The sequence below is a fragment of the Pinus tabuliformis genome, chromosome Q (assembly GCF_031772625.1).
Source record: "Pinus tabuliformis cultivar Carrire ecotype Pingquan chromosome Q, CPIR1, whole genome shotgun sequence".
NCBI lineage: Eukaryota > Viridiplantae > Streptophyta > Pinopsida > Pinales > Pinaceae > Pinus > Pinus tabuliformis.
The window spans coordinates 33,170,229-33,186,504 of NC_142296.1; positions in this window are offsets into that span (position 1 = coordinate 33,170,229).

The following is a 16,276-nucleotide window of genomic DNA, read 5'->3' on the forward strand; positions in this document are numbered from 1 at the left end:
TATCCTCAAATCCCAATCATCGTGTTGTACATTCCATACCTTACTAAGCGTTATCTCCAACATTTTGTAGGCCTCCGCTATACCGTTAACTTGTGGATGGTAGGGAGTGCTTTTCTGATGATAAATTTGAAATTCATTTGTTAGCACTGCAATGGTCATGTTCAATAAATGAGTGCTTTGATTACTCATCAAGTTCCTCAGAAACCCCTAATCTTGTCACTACATATCAAATAAGAAACACACAGTTGTCTTTGTGTTGCAATCTTTGACTAGCGTGACTTTCGCCCATTTGATCAAATGATTAGTAGTAGTGATTATATACCACACACCAGTTCTCCTTGTGGGTGGGTTGATCATGCCCAAAAAATCAATTTCCCATTTATCAAATGGTTGTAGAGTGATTTGGGTAACCAATGGCATTTCATCTCTTCAGGAAGGCTTCCCCACTCATTGGAATACATCGTAGGCTGTGAAAAACTCTTTAGCATCGCCATGTAAAGTAGGCCACTAGAGCCTTATGCGCAAGATCTTTTATGCAATGGCCTATCCTACATAATTCCCTCTATCGATGCATGTATGTGCTTCTATTAGTAGCAATTGTCATTCATGCTCCAACACACACTTGCGCAAAATCCCATATGCACCCAACTTGTATAATCAGCCCATAATGAGTTGGTAATCTGACTCTTTTACCACTAACTATTTCTTCTATGCGAAAGTACACCCTTCTGGTGCCATCCTTATACTCATAAATCCTGCAATATCTGCAAAATGATCATCTACTATAGTAACAAAAAAGAGTTGAGCATCTGGAAAATTGTCCTCCAAATTTTGTGTATCTTCTCCCATGGTCAAGCGAGTCAAATGATCAGGCCATGCTTTCAATCAACTAAGCTTTACGACTACTTAAAAATCATACTCCTGGAAATACAAAAACCATATGCAAATCCTCCCCCCCAACACAAGCTTGTTGATGAGGTAATTCAATGCAGAATTATCTAAGTACAGTTTGAACATGTTACCTAGCAAGTAATTTCTAAACTTTTGAATTTCAAACACAATCATGAGTTCCTCTCTCTCCATTGTCGTGTAGTTCTGCTCAACTGTGGATAACTTCCTACTAGAAAAATAAATGGGATGATATATTTCTCCTTCTCTAGGCTATGCTAAAATCACACCTAGTGCAATAGATGAAGAATCAATACACACGTGGAACTCCTTGTGCCAATATGAGAACACTAGAATTGGCGCAGTGACAAGTTTTTACTTTAAAGTGTCCAAAGCTTGCTAACACTCCTCATCCTGTTGGAACTTCGTCTCTTTCTTCCACAACCTCTCCATAGGGAGAGTGATCTGAGTGTACGCTTGGATAAACTTTTGATAATGCCATGTATGCCCCAAGATAGACTGCAACTGCCTAACTGATATAGGTGGTGGTAGATCCACTATCACCGTGATCTTGGTTGGATCCACTAGTAAACATTGCTTGCAGACTACATGCCCCAACAGAATACCAAAAGGTGAATAGAATATACACTTCTTTATATTTAATGAAATTTGCACATGTCTTCACCTATCCAACATTAGCTGCAGAACCTCAATATGCTTCTTTAACAGAATGAACATAGTCTAATCATCTAAATAGACTTATAAAAAATTATGAATGAATTCCTTAAAATCAACCACCACTATGTGTGAAAAAATGATTGGTGCATTCTTCAACCTAAATGGCATGATTGTATATTGAAAGTGTTGTGGAGGTAAATCCCCTCTGCGGACAGAGGCAATCCCTACTAGCCCAAATGGGGTCTAGCAACAATCAAACAACGCTAACATGCAGGTTCCTAATTGCAAATCAAAGACCGATGATGAGGGCCTACCTGGATTCGCTAGTATTTGTAGAAGAGTCGTCGCTCCCATTCCTTTGCTCCGGCTGGTCACGATCGAAATGATCCTCGTGAACAGACACCTGCACATGCAAAGAACAATACAAACACAAGCATAAAATCCAATAGATGCAACTATATATCAGTTAGAAAGGATATAACTCAATCATCATTACAAAGACAATAAGAGTGGAACCATAATGATAGTTGTCTATTATTGATAAACAACAAAGAAGAATACAACCATAGTTCTGACGTCAAATCCTCCTTTGGCTGGGTGATCAGCAACACATGCCTTGCAAAGCTTGTTGGGGATGGGGAACAAGCCTCTCTCTCCTTGGTTACTTGGACAAGAATCTCCTCACTTAAGATTTAGCCTCATGGGAATGAAGAAGGCTTCTTGTAGCATGAACTTGGCAATCCTCAGACTTTGAGACTTAGAATTTGGAACTTGGAGACTCTAACTTGTCAAAGGCAAAAGGACAAGCTTTTATAGATAGAGGAGAAGGAGTTAGGGTCATCCACAAGATTCATGGGATTGGCTTTATCACTAAGAAGCTTCCATGAGAGGTGGAGAACTACTACCCTTCTATGGAGATTCAAAGCCAAACTGACCCAACTCAATATAGATTCAGTTCATGAGTGGGTTAGGAAGAACCTTCGCAAATTGGTTTGTTAAAAACTTTACCCAACTGGGCTGGCGCGAGTGCGACTCTGAGACAGAGCGCCAGCTAGCGCGCCCTTTTTGGAGGATTTCCCCCATTGGCGCGAGTGATACACAGTGGAACCGCGCCAATGGAAAAAGGGCTAATTTTATGGGTATTTTGCAGAAGGTGTCTTCAGGGCATATGAAGTACATACTCAAGGGGATACGATGCAAGTGTTTTCAGGTTATGTCACTTCTCACAGGTCCCGGAATAAGTCCTCCAATGTGCGGGAGAAGGGGTAACAGGGACGATGAAAAATTACTGTGTAACAGATGCCCCCTAAAGCATGAAGCCCGAGAGAGAGAGAGGGGTGAAATGCTTTACAAGAACATGGCCAACTGAAAACACTGCCGCCGAAGAACCTGCATGAAGAAGTACAACTGATATCTCAAGTACATGACATATGTGGTATGGGCGCAGCCATCCATAGCAGAGTACATAGAAATCTGGATCCAAGGTATGGACACAGCCATCTAGTGAGGATCGATAAACAGACTCAGGCTAGGGGGCATGCCTGTTTCCCTTGTTTTCAAGCATAGTTTGCATGTGTGTGATTTTAAGCTTGCATAAAAATAAAATCCATTTCCAAGCATAGTTTGCATGTGTGTGATTTTAAGCTTGCATAAAAATAAAATCCATTTCCAAGCATAGTTTGCATATGTGTTGTCATGTGTGCTTTTAAGCTTGCGTAAAAATAAAATATGTGATTAAATACATTTCGCATTGGGTCGTTTGTTATGCAACTGATACATTAGATTACATTTGTTTTAGACATATGCATAGCATATAAAAACATCATCACATGTAAAAGATCCATCCAAAATAGGCATATATATATGTGTGTGTGTGTGTGTCGAAATGTTTTGCACAACGTGCATCACATAGCTCAAAAAAATATACATGTTCGTCTTAATACATTCAGAGACGACATGTCTCTCAAAAAATATGCATGAAAATAAACCCTAGATGTCTAATCCCTATGGTGCTCATCATAACACATCACCACACGCACTAGGAGCTTCAAGAGACGGTGGATGCGAGTGGGCACTCCCATTGTATATCTCTGGTACGCCGGTGGGACATCTGCCAGCCGGGTATAGTCTGGAATCCCCCGGGCTAGCCCCTCGAGGTTCTGGATCAACTCCCCTCCCTCGACACCCTCTAGCTGAAGCTCAACTGCAGGCTGGTTTCTTCGCGCAATAGGAGACATGCCAGCTGGGCGTGCTGGGCCAACATCTGCATACACAAATAACTGTTGTTAGAATGAACATGTATTAACAAAAAATCATAAAACACAAAATCAAAAAGAGGTCATACCTATCTCCTCGTCCCAGTCCTCCCCCTCTGGCAGTGGGAGGTCAGGGTCACCGATGAAGTTTGTCCCCGCATATGGCTAGTCCTCCACCACGATCAACTGGCGGCGAAGCCACACAAAAAACTCGGGTCTGAATGACATCTGCTGACCGCCTCCCCCTCTCGGCATCAGTGCCGCCCAACGAGCCAGCCTCGGCTCTCGAGGTGCCAGGTCAGGAACAAGGGCCCCTTGGCCCTGGAAGAGTGGCACACGTTCCAAGAAGAATGCCACCAAGATGGAGCCGTATCTGAACTGTTGCAGCTTGCCGCGCTTGGCCTTCGTTAGCTGCCTCTTCATATTAGTCGTCACAGCTGACGCCCAATTGAAGATCGTCGGACTAAGGCACTCTGTCGCCAAGATCAAGTGGTTCTTCGTAGCTTCGTGGGGTGCCTGTGCCCCCGCAGCTCATGTAATGGTGAATAGTACAGCTCTGAGTGTCAGGTCCTCAACAGTGGGGATATCCACTTTCACGCTGCCCGACCCATATTGTGCAGTTGGGCAAACTCGGGCCTTTACCTCTTCCATATTTTCTCCAGATGGCCTGCTACTGGTCAATCGGGGCACCGGCCCTCGTCGTGACAATCCAGTAAGGAAGTAGACATCAGATACATCTAATTCCAATGTTTGGTCCCGTATTCGGAACACCTGTTCCTGTTCGTCCCATAAGTTAATCAAGTACTGCAAGAGCTCTGGCTGAGCTCGTAAATAGGACACTAGGAAAAATTTCTTGAGCCCGCAAGCTCTGAGAGCTTCCATGCAGCCCTCATCTGCTATGGCCAATTCGTCTACCTGGTCATGCTCCCTTTCCTTCCACTGGATTGCCATTTTGATCATTTCTCTGCGTTCACAAGGTTAAAACACTGAATTAGATCCTTGGAAAAATTAGAAATGCAGTGAAAATTGCTTGAAAACGTTAAAATTTGAGCTAAAAACCCACGCGATTGTTGGCACGACTATTTCTAAAATAGTCGCGCCAATGGGCGCGTGCCCTTTGGGAAAGTTGCCCCATTGGCGCGGGTCCGTGCCCAGAACCCGCGCCAATGGGCGCAACCCTCATTTTTTAAAGTCCTCCCATAAAGGATGAAAAAGCAGTTTAAAACAAATTTGAAACGGACAAAAATGGAGCAAAAGGAGAGGCCTCTTACCTGACACTGGCGGCGCTCTGAATGGTCAATTGGATCTATTGAAATCAATGCTTGAAGATCGCACACCAAAAGCCCTAATGTCGCTCTCTAAAGGTAAAAGTGAAAAGTAATTTTTTGTTTTACCATTTTCACCCATTTTATAACTTTTTTGATCCTCAGATAGGTTTTAAAAGTCATTTTACGAATATTTTAATATATATTTGTGTGGAAAATGGATTTTACACTTGGTGTTTGTGCAGCGACAGGTATTTGTGCAGCTTAGGTGATGAAACGAGTTGTATTTTATACTTTTTCGGACTCGGTAAATACACGAAAAAGTCACCATGGAGTCACCTTTCTGCTCTTTTCTGACTCGCTAAACGTGAAAAGAATGCCGAGTTATTCCTCTCGACTCGTTAAATGTAAATGAGAGGCGGTCGTCTTTAAACTCTTTTCCGACCATGTAAAAACGAAAAGATTGTCGGACCCTTGTCGTTTCAGGTTCGTTAATGGTCACGAAGCGACGTGGTTTCGATCGCTTTTTACCTTTTCAGGTCGAAATCACTACTCATGAAAAGTACTCCTCGATCGTAATGATCGGGTGGTTCTTTCGAGCATTGTTTTATACTTTTTCGGGCTCGAGAGACACAACTTTACGAAAAAGGACCCCCCCGGAGTTTCCTTTTCTGTTGTCTTTTCAAACTCTCTAAACATGAAAAGACGCCGAGTTCTTTCTTTGTCAAACTCGTTAAAACTTAATGACATCGGATTCCGTCGAAATGATGCCTTACAAGAATATGCTATCCCCGTCAAGCTCGTTGATAGAAATAACTGGGGTAATCGCCAGAAATGGTGGGAAAAATGGAACCACAATTATTGTCGTCGACAGTATGTCACTCTTGAACATGGCACCTGTCTGCATTCGTGTCTGGGTGGGGATATCTCATCTTGTTTTTACACTTGCCTCCGTGGGTTTGGGTTATCCTGTTTGACCTCTCATCTGCTCATTGCCCTGTCACCATGACCCCTAATCATTTGATGTCAAATACTGCCAAGTCCACTGTCGTGCCGCCAATATGTTCAAGAGAAGTTGACCTCTGCAAAATACTCAACCTCCCTCTGATGCCTCACATAATCCTGATTCACAATACATTTTTATCTTTCTCTGTCTCATGTCGATGATGTGGGAAACATTATGGCCCACCTTCGATCAAGGTCACTTCCGGTCGACTTCAGCTCATTATCCAGGAAAGTTGACCTAAAGATTCTCTTCAGGTGCCTTGGAGCCTGCATGCCTCAATGGCAGGTTCTTCGTGATCGACGTGAGGTTTTCATCATTGGCCTCCGATCAAATGATTCTACGGGTGTTCGACGCCGGCTCACTGATTCGCACGCCGTAGATTGTACCTATAGTACCTTGAGGACCATTGTCATTATTGGTGGTACCTCTCGCATCTGTTAACAGTTTTCATCATTGACTGGTAATCAGACGATGTTCTTGCATGTTCGACTTCGGCTCCCATATTCGCATGCTTGAACTTGTACTTTGTTCAGGTCGAGATGGAGCGCAAGACCATGGATTTTGTCTATTGAGATCCAGGTTGTGATTTTGTGGATTATTATGATCATTACATGACTCATTCACTGGTACGTGGGAGCTCAAATCCGTGCTAGACCACTATTGAGTCACAGAATGAGGAATCACCCAACCTTGAGTGAAACAAAATTGACTAGGTTTAACAACGCCGGAGCACGTCTCTATCCTAGACCTCTAAACAATGTGTGTTATGTTCCAATGCGTTGTTAGGTTCATTCAGTTCGTTTTAAAGTTGATCTTGTATTAGGTTTTAGTTTTCAGGCCTTACCGTATGTAATCTCTCAAAAATTCCTAAATGCAAACTATATGCCAAAATATGTCATTTCATTCGATGAATGCTAATTACGTGAGGGTTTGAGGGCTTTCATGCAAACGAAATGATCACAAAACAACAAAGAACTTCCCTAATGCAGCTAATGGAAATTAACAAACTTTTCTTTAAGATCACTAATCACTAATCAAAATGAAAAGTTTAATTCTCATTAACTAATACAAAGCAAAAGAGATTTTTTCTTTTGTTGATGGCAGAGTGCATTAAACAAAATTTGAGAAATGATGACAAGAAAATTCTATTCAATACAAGCACATTCAGTTCCCTAAATCACAAATCAAAACTCCAAAGAACAAGAAAGATCCCAAAGACACCAATGAGCCGTGTAATCTAGGCTCAAAGTGAGACGAAGCGGAATTCAAGTGAAGACAAAGCAAGTCACCCAAATAACGCAACAAAACGATTTACAACCACCAAAAAAGTGCAAGGGAGCAATCAAAGAATCGACTGGACCACTAGAAGATCAAAACACCTGAGGAAGGCTCGACACACAAAGCCACTAGATGCCCTAGGGCTAGAAATGTGAAATCGATGGAAAAAAGCAAACACCCAAAGGGTAAAGATCAAAGCCAGTCAAATCACACTCCAACACACTCAAGTAGTCTAAAAAAGGTACCCAGAACAAAACCTAAGCTCAGAGGGCTCACAGCCAAGCAAACTTCAAAAGTTCCCAGGCCTGGCGCGACTGTCAGGCGGAAACTCGCGCCTTTCAGGTATTGGCACGGGTTGTCAGTGTGCAACATGCGCCAACAGGCGCGACTGTAACGCTATAAAACAACGCCAGCCGAGTTTGCTATGGAAAAATAAAAACAAAAAAGCCAAAGCTAAGTCAACAGTACCCAGGTACACCAAGGGGCAAGAAGCAATACAGGGATTCAACCCAGAAAGCTAATCAAGTAGGAGAACCCAAGAAACAACCAAGAAACAAGGCAAGTTCCAAGCCGTTCAGCTCGTAAACCAAACCGGAGATGGACTGAAGTGGCGTTGATCTACTTTGCTAATGCGGAGCAATAGCGTTTTGAAGGCTATCTGGCCATACTTCAGACTTCGTCTAAAGTTTACAAATCAAACAACAAGACAAAACAAACAATAAGGCAAAAAGCCAACTCCCCAGTTGAGTCGCCAAATTGTTGTGGAGGTAAATCCCCTCTGCGGACAGAGGCAATCCCTACTAGCCCAAATGGGGTCTAGCAACAATCAAACAACGCTAACATGCAGGTTCCTAATTGCAAATCAAAGACCGATGATGAGGGCCTACCTGGATTCGCTAGTATTTGTAGAAGAGTTGTCGCTCCCGTTCCTTTGCTCCGGCTGGTCACGATCCCCACGATCCTCGTGAACAGACACCTGCACATGCAAAGAACGATACAAACACAAGCATAAAATCCAATAGATGCAACTATATATCAGTCAGAAAGGATATAACTCAATCATCATTACAAAGACAATAAGAGTGGAACCATAATGATAGTCGTCTATTATTAATAAACAACAAAGAAGAATACAACCATAGTTCTGACGTCAAATCCTCCTTTGGCTGGGTGATCAGCAACACATGCCTTGCAAAGCTTGTTGGGGATGGGGAACAAGCCTCTCTCTCCTTGGTTACTTGGACAAGAATCTCCTCACTTAAGATTTAGCCTCATGGGAATGAAGAAGGCTTCTTGTAGCATGAACTTGGCAATCCTCAGACTTTGAGACTTAGAATTTGGAACTTGGAGACTCTAACTTGTCAAAGGCAAAAGGACAAGCTTTTATAGATAGAGGAGAAGGAGTTAGGGTCATCCACAAGATTCATGGGATTGGCTTTATCACTAAGAAGCTTCCATGAGAGGTGGAGAACTACTACCCTTCTATGGAGATTCAAAGCCAAATTGACCCAACTCAATATAGATTCAGTTCATGAGTGGGTTAGGAAGAACCTTTGCAAGTTGGTTTGTTAAAAACTTTACCCAACTGGGCTGGCGCGAGTGCGACTCTAAGACAGAGCGCCAGCTGGCACGCCCTCTTTGGAGGATTTCCCCCATTGGCGCGAGTGATACATAGTGGAACCGCGCCAATGGAAAAAGGGCTATTTTTATGGGTATTTTGTAGAATGTGTCTTCAGGGCATATGAAATACATACTCAAGGGGATACGATGCAAGTGTTTTCAGGTTATGTCACTTCTCACAGGTCCCGGAATAAGTCCTCCAATGTGCGGGAGAAGGGGTAACAGGGACGGTGACAAATCACTGTGTAACAGAAAGCACCCCTATTCCATCTCGAAGGTGGTCTTATGTCAATATTCCTTTGCAATATTTTCCTGGTGATAACCAAAGAATCCATCAGTAAATGAATAGGCCTCTTATCCACCCACATTCTCTAGTATCTCATAAGTAAATGGAGTAGGTAAGGGGTCGTGTGCACATGCATCAATTAACTTCTGAAGGTCTACACATATTCTAATTTCTATTGTTTTCTTATTCTGGACCACCATAGGGTTGATCCACTTTGACTCTTCTATGGGTTCAATGATTCATGCTTGTAACATTTTATCCAATTCCCACTTAACCTTCTTTTTATATATCATATTCAACCGATAAGGCCACTACTTTACATGCTTAGCTTCAAGCTTCAATGGGATTCTCATCTTGCCCAATTCTCCTACAATTCCCTTAATCTCCTAAAATGTGTTGGGGAATGAATCATGGTACTCACGCAGAAGATCGACAACCTTTTCTATTGTTTCATCATCCAAATAGTCCCATATAACCACCATCTTAATATTTTTTGTTGTCCCGATATTCACCTTCTTCATTTTTATCAGTTTTGCGTACTCGATTAATTGCAACTCTGATGCACTCACTCAACTCTCCCCTTCGACTTCCAAAATATGTATATTCTTAGAATTGTCATCATCCTCTCCCAACTCCACTACATTATAACATTCCATAAATTCATGTACCTTCTGCAAATGCTTGTGCATAGGACACAACGGTATATCCCTCAGCATGTTCAGCTCTCCCATGATAAATATCTTTCATTACAATACCTTCACAGCTTTGTCTATTGTTGGTTCCTCTACTTCAAAACTAAAGGTAGCCTTGAAACTTTGCACCATTTCGTTCCATTCCACTATTCCTCTGCGAACCTCCAATTCAATATATTAGTTCAAGGGGACAATGTCTAACATATGTAAAAATCGATGTACCCACTCCTGTTGCGGTACAAGTCCTCTGGTCGAGGCTACAATACACTACTTTAAGTGTGTCCTTGGGAACTCCATGCTTGAGTATTTAACTCTAGGGACTTCAGAATTCGTCCAAAACCCGATGCACAACAATTGTCTACATTATTGACATCACCTGAAGTGACTCTTGTACATAGTCCACCACGTAGTTGGGGTTGTATGCAAAGCAACATTCAACGTGGGAATCCTCACTTTCTTAGGTATTTGTTCTTTGATTTCCTACATAAAAAAAAATCACTTTAGATAATCCATAAAATTGGGATGGGTTATGCACCTTTGTTCCTATCCAGCAAGCTATCCTAGTGAGGTGTATGCACCTTTGAGTGCTCACTTCATGCATTCTTACCATTTTTCTAGTGCCTCTTATGAGTTAGATGTGAAAGATCCCAAACTACGCCAGCTCAGTACTCCATCAGCAGTAGGATTCACATAATCCTCCTAGCGGGTTGTCACGTTGTAAATATTATCCAACTATTCATAGCTTAACCCTCCTCTAACCAACTCAATGTATTGGTATCCTTCCTGCGGGTCCATTGGTGCTATAACTTGAACATCCCCTACCTCGAAGATCAACTGCCTCTTCTTCAAGTCAATAATTACATAATTTTCAAAATCCCAATCAATCCCCAAAAGATCAAGGTATGGATCGGTGTCATTGATGATCTCTATAACTTCAAAATTAGCAATACTTCTAGCTCCATCAATATATACTGGCACATGCATCAATATACCAATAAGAGAGATACAATTTTGATTGGCTAGTCTTATTTGAATAGGATACCATGTCATATTTGGCATCCCCATCATCTCCCATGTGCTATTTGGAAGAATATTCACATCAGACCCTGTTGACGGTGCTAGAAATTCGTCAACCAAGGGGTCTCCTCGATGTGAAGTCCCAATTAGACTTCATACCTTTTGAAGTAGGAACACCATCCAAAATATCGGCATGGTTACCATGTATTCTTATAGATTTTCCTTGGCTCTAACTGTCAGCAAGAGAGAGGGATGCAATGGTGCCTTCGAAAAGAAAGAAGGTGTGCCTATGATATGAAAATGGGGAACTTAGGCTTCTTGTCTAACTTACAAGAACGTCTCCCACTTCCAAAGCTTTAAATATTCCCAAGTCTTATTGATTAACAAATGCGGAAATTAATAAGTGCTTGATATTAAGGTGTATGTTGGTATTTGTTTTAAACTGTTCAGGTGCTGTAAATTAATGTGTTGTAACTGATATATAAATACATATAACAATAAATAATGCAACAGTAAAACAAGCACATAAGACAACAATTTAATCTGGAGTTCACCCAAAACTCTTGGGCTACGTCTCCTTGAGCTCTAGTCAACTCAATTAGGCTCTCTGGGATTATGGCTTCAATTATTTTACAAGTTCCACACTCAACTCCATTGGTTTACAAATGAACCTATGGGCTTAGAATTCCATCTTATCCTGCTGGTTATCCTCACTCTGCAGACAGATCTAGGCTTCTCTAGACTTGACTCCTTCAGTCAGTGCTCTGAGCTTCTGGCCTCTCTGACTCCCTCTGAATTCTCTTAACTATCTCTGGAACTCCTTCTTCTGTCTTCAACACACTTAGGACACCAGCAACAGTTGGATCATTTGATCTCTTTGTTGTTCTGCAGCTTCATTACAGCTCTATGGCTCTTAGAAGTCTTTAGGATTTTCTGAACTCCATCTCAATGGATTCAGCGGTCCCCTACAGTCACCTCAACTATTGGAACCTTGAGAATGAGTGCTGGCTCTATTCTCTGCAGCTGCCTCCAACCTCTGGCGGCCTCTGCTTCTGCTCTCAGCTCTGGCTCTGGCTCTTCGGCGCTGGCTCTCACGAGCTTCTCTCGGCCTCTGCGTGTATCCAAAACTCTAGTGGCTCTTTCTATCAAGCACTCTGGCTTTGCGGCTCTCAGCAATCTCTTACTCTTCCTGAGTATTCACTGAGCATCCCTGGGCCTCCCGACTTCTTTGAGTATTCCTCTTCCAGTGCTTCTAGGGATCCTTTAACTGTGTTCTCTGTGATTTTTGTAACACATTGATTACAGTTCACCTCCATCATTGAATACCGATTGTTTCATCACAAGAAGCAGTTTGCAATGGAAAGGAACCAGCGGCATGGGCAACCCGGTTGTTTTTCCTTTTTTCCTTCACTTGGCTCTATGGCCTTTGAGGAACCCTTGGCTCTACGGCTTCCATCCATTCCTTTATCCTCAACCATGAGGAATCATTCCCTTTCACCTTTGTGGCTCTCTTAGCTTCATAACGCATAGGTGTGATGGCGATTTCCAATGGAAAGGGACCGATGCACCGAAAAACTGGTCGTTTTTCCTTCCTGTGCAGAAATGGACACATAATGCAATACACAGAGAAACGCGTGAAAAACACATCTTTGGTCGTTTATCCGGACTTCAAATAATATGCAATCATATCTATAAAACTATCATGTCCACACCTTATCATCGTATCGCGAGTCACAATCGCATGTGTAAATGGCCCTGGTATCGGGGATTCATTGATCATCGATCTGCCAATCAAATCCTGATCATTGATCTGACTCCTCGATCCAATGGCTAACATCGCACATCATAGATTTCTATCACATATCACATCGGCACAGGGGTCTTCCCTCTGGTTATGTTGACCGCCGATCTCCAACAATCACATATCGCAATCGACTCGTCTGAGGTCCCGATATAGGGCAAAGGCCTACATTCGATGCGATAAGTCAGATATCGCAATCAGGGTTCCTTCTGTCTCCGCTTAAGTCCTCCCTTTAGCCTCTTCCGATGCGGTTTTCTTCAATGAGCCGTTAAGTCCATTTTTATAAGGATTTGCCTCTTTTTCCAAAGGACATGGCAAACTTCTGCATTTGAAGTCCGTTTTTGCCCATTCAAGTTGCGTTGGATTCAGAATGAAGAGATCTCTGCAATGAGACTATTTCTGAGAGAAGCCTGCAACTTTCATTTTCCTCTGATTTACAAAGGATTTGTGCCATTTGGCACCTTTTACCTCTTATATTAAGTCTTTTAGACTTAGAGGTTTATTTAGGATCCATTTTTGGATCAGCCTGGTGAGTGTTCAGTTGTAAATGTGTCAAAATTCTTCTACTACAGATAGGGGAGGAAAGTGAGCCTCTAAGAGAGAGGTAGTAGTACCACCCAAGAAGAGAGACACATGAACCAGAAGGATTTGTATAACATCTAGCAGAATAGTCCACAGAGGATGCGACAGTCATTACAACCAAAAAATGACAATTTATGTCTATTACCCTGCGGAATAGTCCACAAGGATAGGATATCAATAACAACCATTACAACACATTCTCAATAAGATAAGTACTAAAACGACCGAAATATTTCAACTATCTTGGCACATGTGAAAGCAAACATGAAGTACAAACATTCGCAGAATAGTCTTACAAACATTCATAATCCATGCATGAAGAATGTGTTGGCCTTAAAGGTTTATGTTATTAAGTAAAATTTCCAAGACACATGTATACAATGAACATCACTAGCTCCAATAGTGGACCAGTGGAGCCACCCCTTTCTCCCCAAAAGAACTATCTTATATCTCTAATGCTTTGGGGGAGGATCCAAGTTGAAAAAAGTCCTTTACTCAAACAATGAGGGAGTATATATAACCAAGGGGTGATGCTTCCCCTTCCTTGTGACTCTTTGACTACCCTCATGACTGTTTGACTTCCTATTACTTTTCAACTTACATGACTCTTTATATTCCATGTGTGTCCTTTGGAATTCCACTTTACAATGCATTTTGAATACCATTTTCATGATTCACAATGCCGATGTGGCATATGAAAACTCATGACAAGACACTGCTGACATAGACTGCTTGATGATATGGCAGTGTCAATCCACCATTGTTGTTGTGTGTTGAGTTTCTACTTGAGAATGCTCTTCTTTTCACCTTTGTATGACTTGTTGATAAGGAGTCTTCAATGATATTAAGTCTTGAGTTGTGATCGCAAACTAATGTCCCTTTGCTTTCTTGTGATTGATCAACTTGCATGTTCAACTACAAGAGTGTCTTTCAGCATGTTTCCCTCCTTCATCTCTTTCTTCATCATCTCACCATATCATGGTAAAGTACCTATATCTGTAAACCACTCATGACAAGATGACATCAATCCGATAAACCCCTAGTCTAAGAGGGTGCACATTGATCCACTAACTGAGCTGGAACGATGTGACAGGTTGGGAAAGAGGGTCAGTAATTGTGTAATTGTGCAACTTAGACAGTTAGGGGTGAAGCTTGAGCCATAAGACTGCGCAATGCGCAGTTCATGTTGAGCTGACGAATAAAATTGCACAATATGAGAGCTCAGGATGACAAGCTTAGGGGAAAGGCATTGGATCAGCCTATTACACATTCTTGAGGATATAAGAGCCCAGGTGACTACACAATTGCACATTTAAAGAGCTCAAGGTTGAGGCTTGAGCCTTAATACTTCGAAATTCTCATTTTAGGCTAGACTGAGGGAGAAAAATGTGTAGTTCTGGGAGCCATTGAGGTAGGCTGAGGGGATGGACACTAAGTGAACACACTGTGCAATTCTGGGAGACAAGGGAGGCTAGGAAATTACGCAACTTTTCAGTTCAGAGGCTCAGGGAATGAGCTTGAGGCTTGTGATTTCGCAATGCATAGTTAGGGCCAGACTAAGAGAAAGGAATGGGCAATTCTTGAGGCCAAGGCCAAAGCTTGAGCATAGAAACTACGCAGTGCAGCAGTCCTTGGAGGTAGGATCTGTGAATTGTGCAGTGCCAAGGGAAAAGGTCACATCTAGAGGACTGAAACTGCACAATGCCTAGTTTAGGGAGGTCAGGTGAAGTCGATTTGCTTGTTTGGGAAGACTTCTCATGAATGGCTAAGTGTAAGACCAATTAGACTGATGTGAATAGTGATAAGACTCAACTGTAATCTCACACTTAGAATACTTGATGACACAACAACATAGATCACCCAGGACACATGAACAATGCATTTCCCTCTGTGCGACAACTTTATGACCAGTTACGACAAGTGCGACACTTAAGATACGCTTTGCGACGACCATGACAACACTTGTGAGATAGTGCTTAAAACTTTTCAAATGAGTCCGACAGATTTTTACATGGTTAAAAAAACTCATATTCATAAAAATAGACCCTTGAAACCACCAAAACATGCTTCTACACATTGTGCAACATCCAATCATGTGAAAAGATGATAGTTTACCCAACTTGCAAAGGGGAGAAAAATACTTCAAGAAAGTACATGAAATGAGTTTCGATGTTTGTGAAAACAATGTGAAAGACTAAGGAAGGCTCCAAAATTGATTGTAAGTGAAAATTTGGAGGGTGTTGTAGCAGCTACAACACTTGGTGACACACTGGTAGAATTCCAGCTTCTTTTCCTAGGTTAAATTCTTATGTACAAGGCCTTGGTTCTTCAAGGAGTATTGATTCATCATGCATATTACTTTGGCCTCCCTGCTTTCCCCATGAATAGGCATGGTCCCCTTTATTCCTTCTCGGTTGAACACAACATAAGATTCAACGATATCACATTGTTTCGAGTTGGGAAGGGTAGTGTAGCTCGCGAGCTTAATATTTTCAAAGTATAATTTTTCATCTCTGTTGTTGCTCCACTTCCAGCAGGCTTGGACAATACCCCGGTGGAGTCACGTAGGAATATAAACATTGCTCCACTGCTAGCGAGCCTAGACAGTACCCCAGCAGAGTTGCTTGCTTCACCTCTCTGCGCAGGAAGCCTTTCTCTTCTTCCTTCCTTATTTTTTTATTTTAAAGTGGATTATGCATCGGCACTTATTTATTTTTGGGAGGAAGAGGTATCCCAACTTATTGAGAGAAGAAGAGGTTGTTCCTTCATTGAAGCATATAGAGACCTCTAACTTACGTTTACTTATTTAGATTTTTCCCCTTCTTCTCTTCTACTAATTGGATAAGCATGAAAACACTAAAACATATAACCGATTGTAGGCACAAGGTTTTCTAAATAGACACTTTCA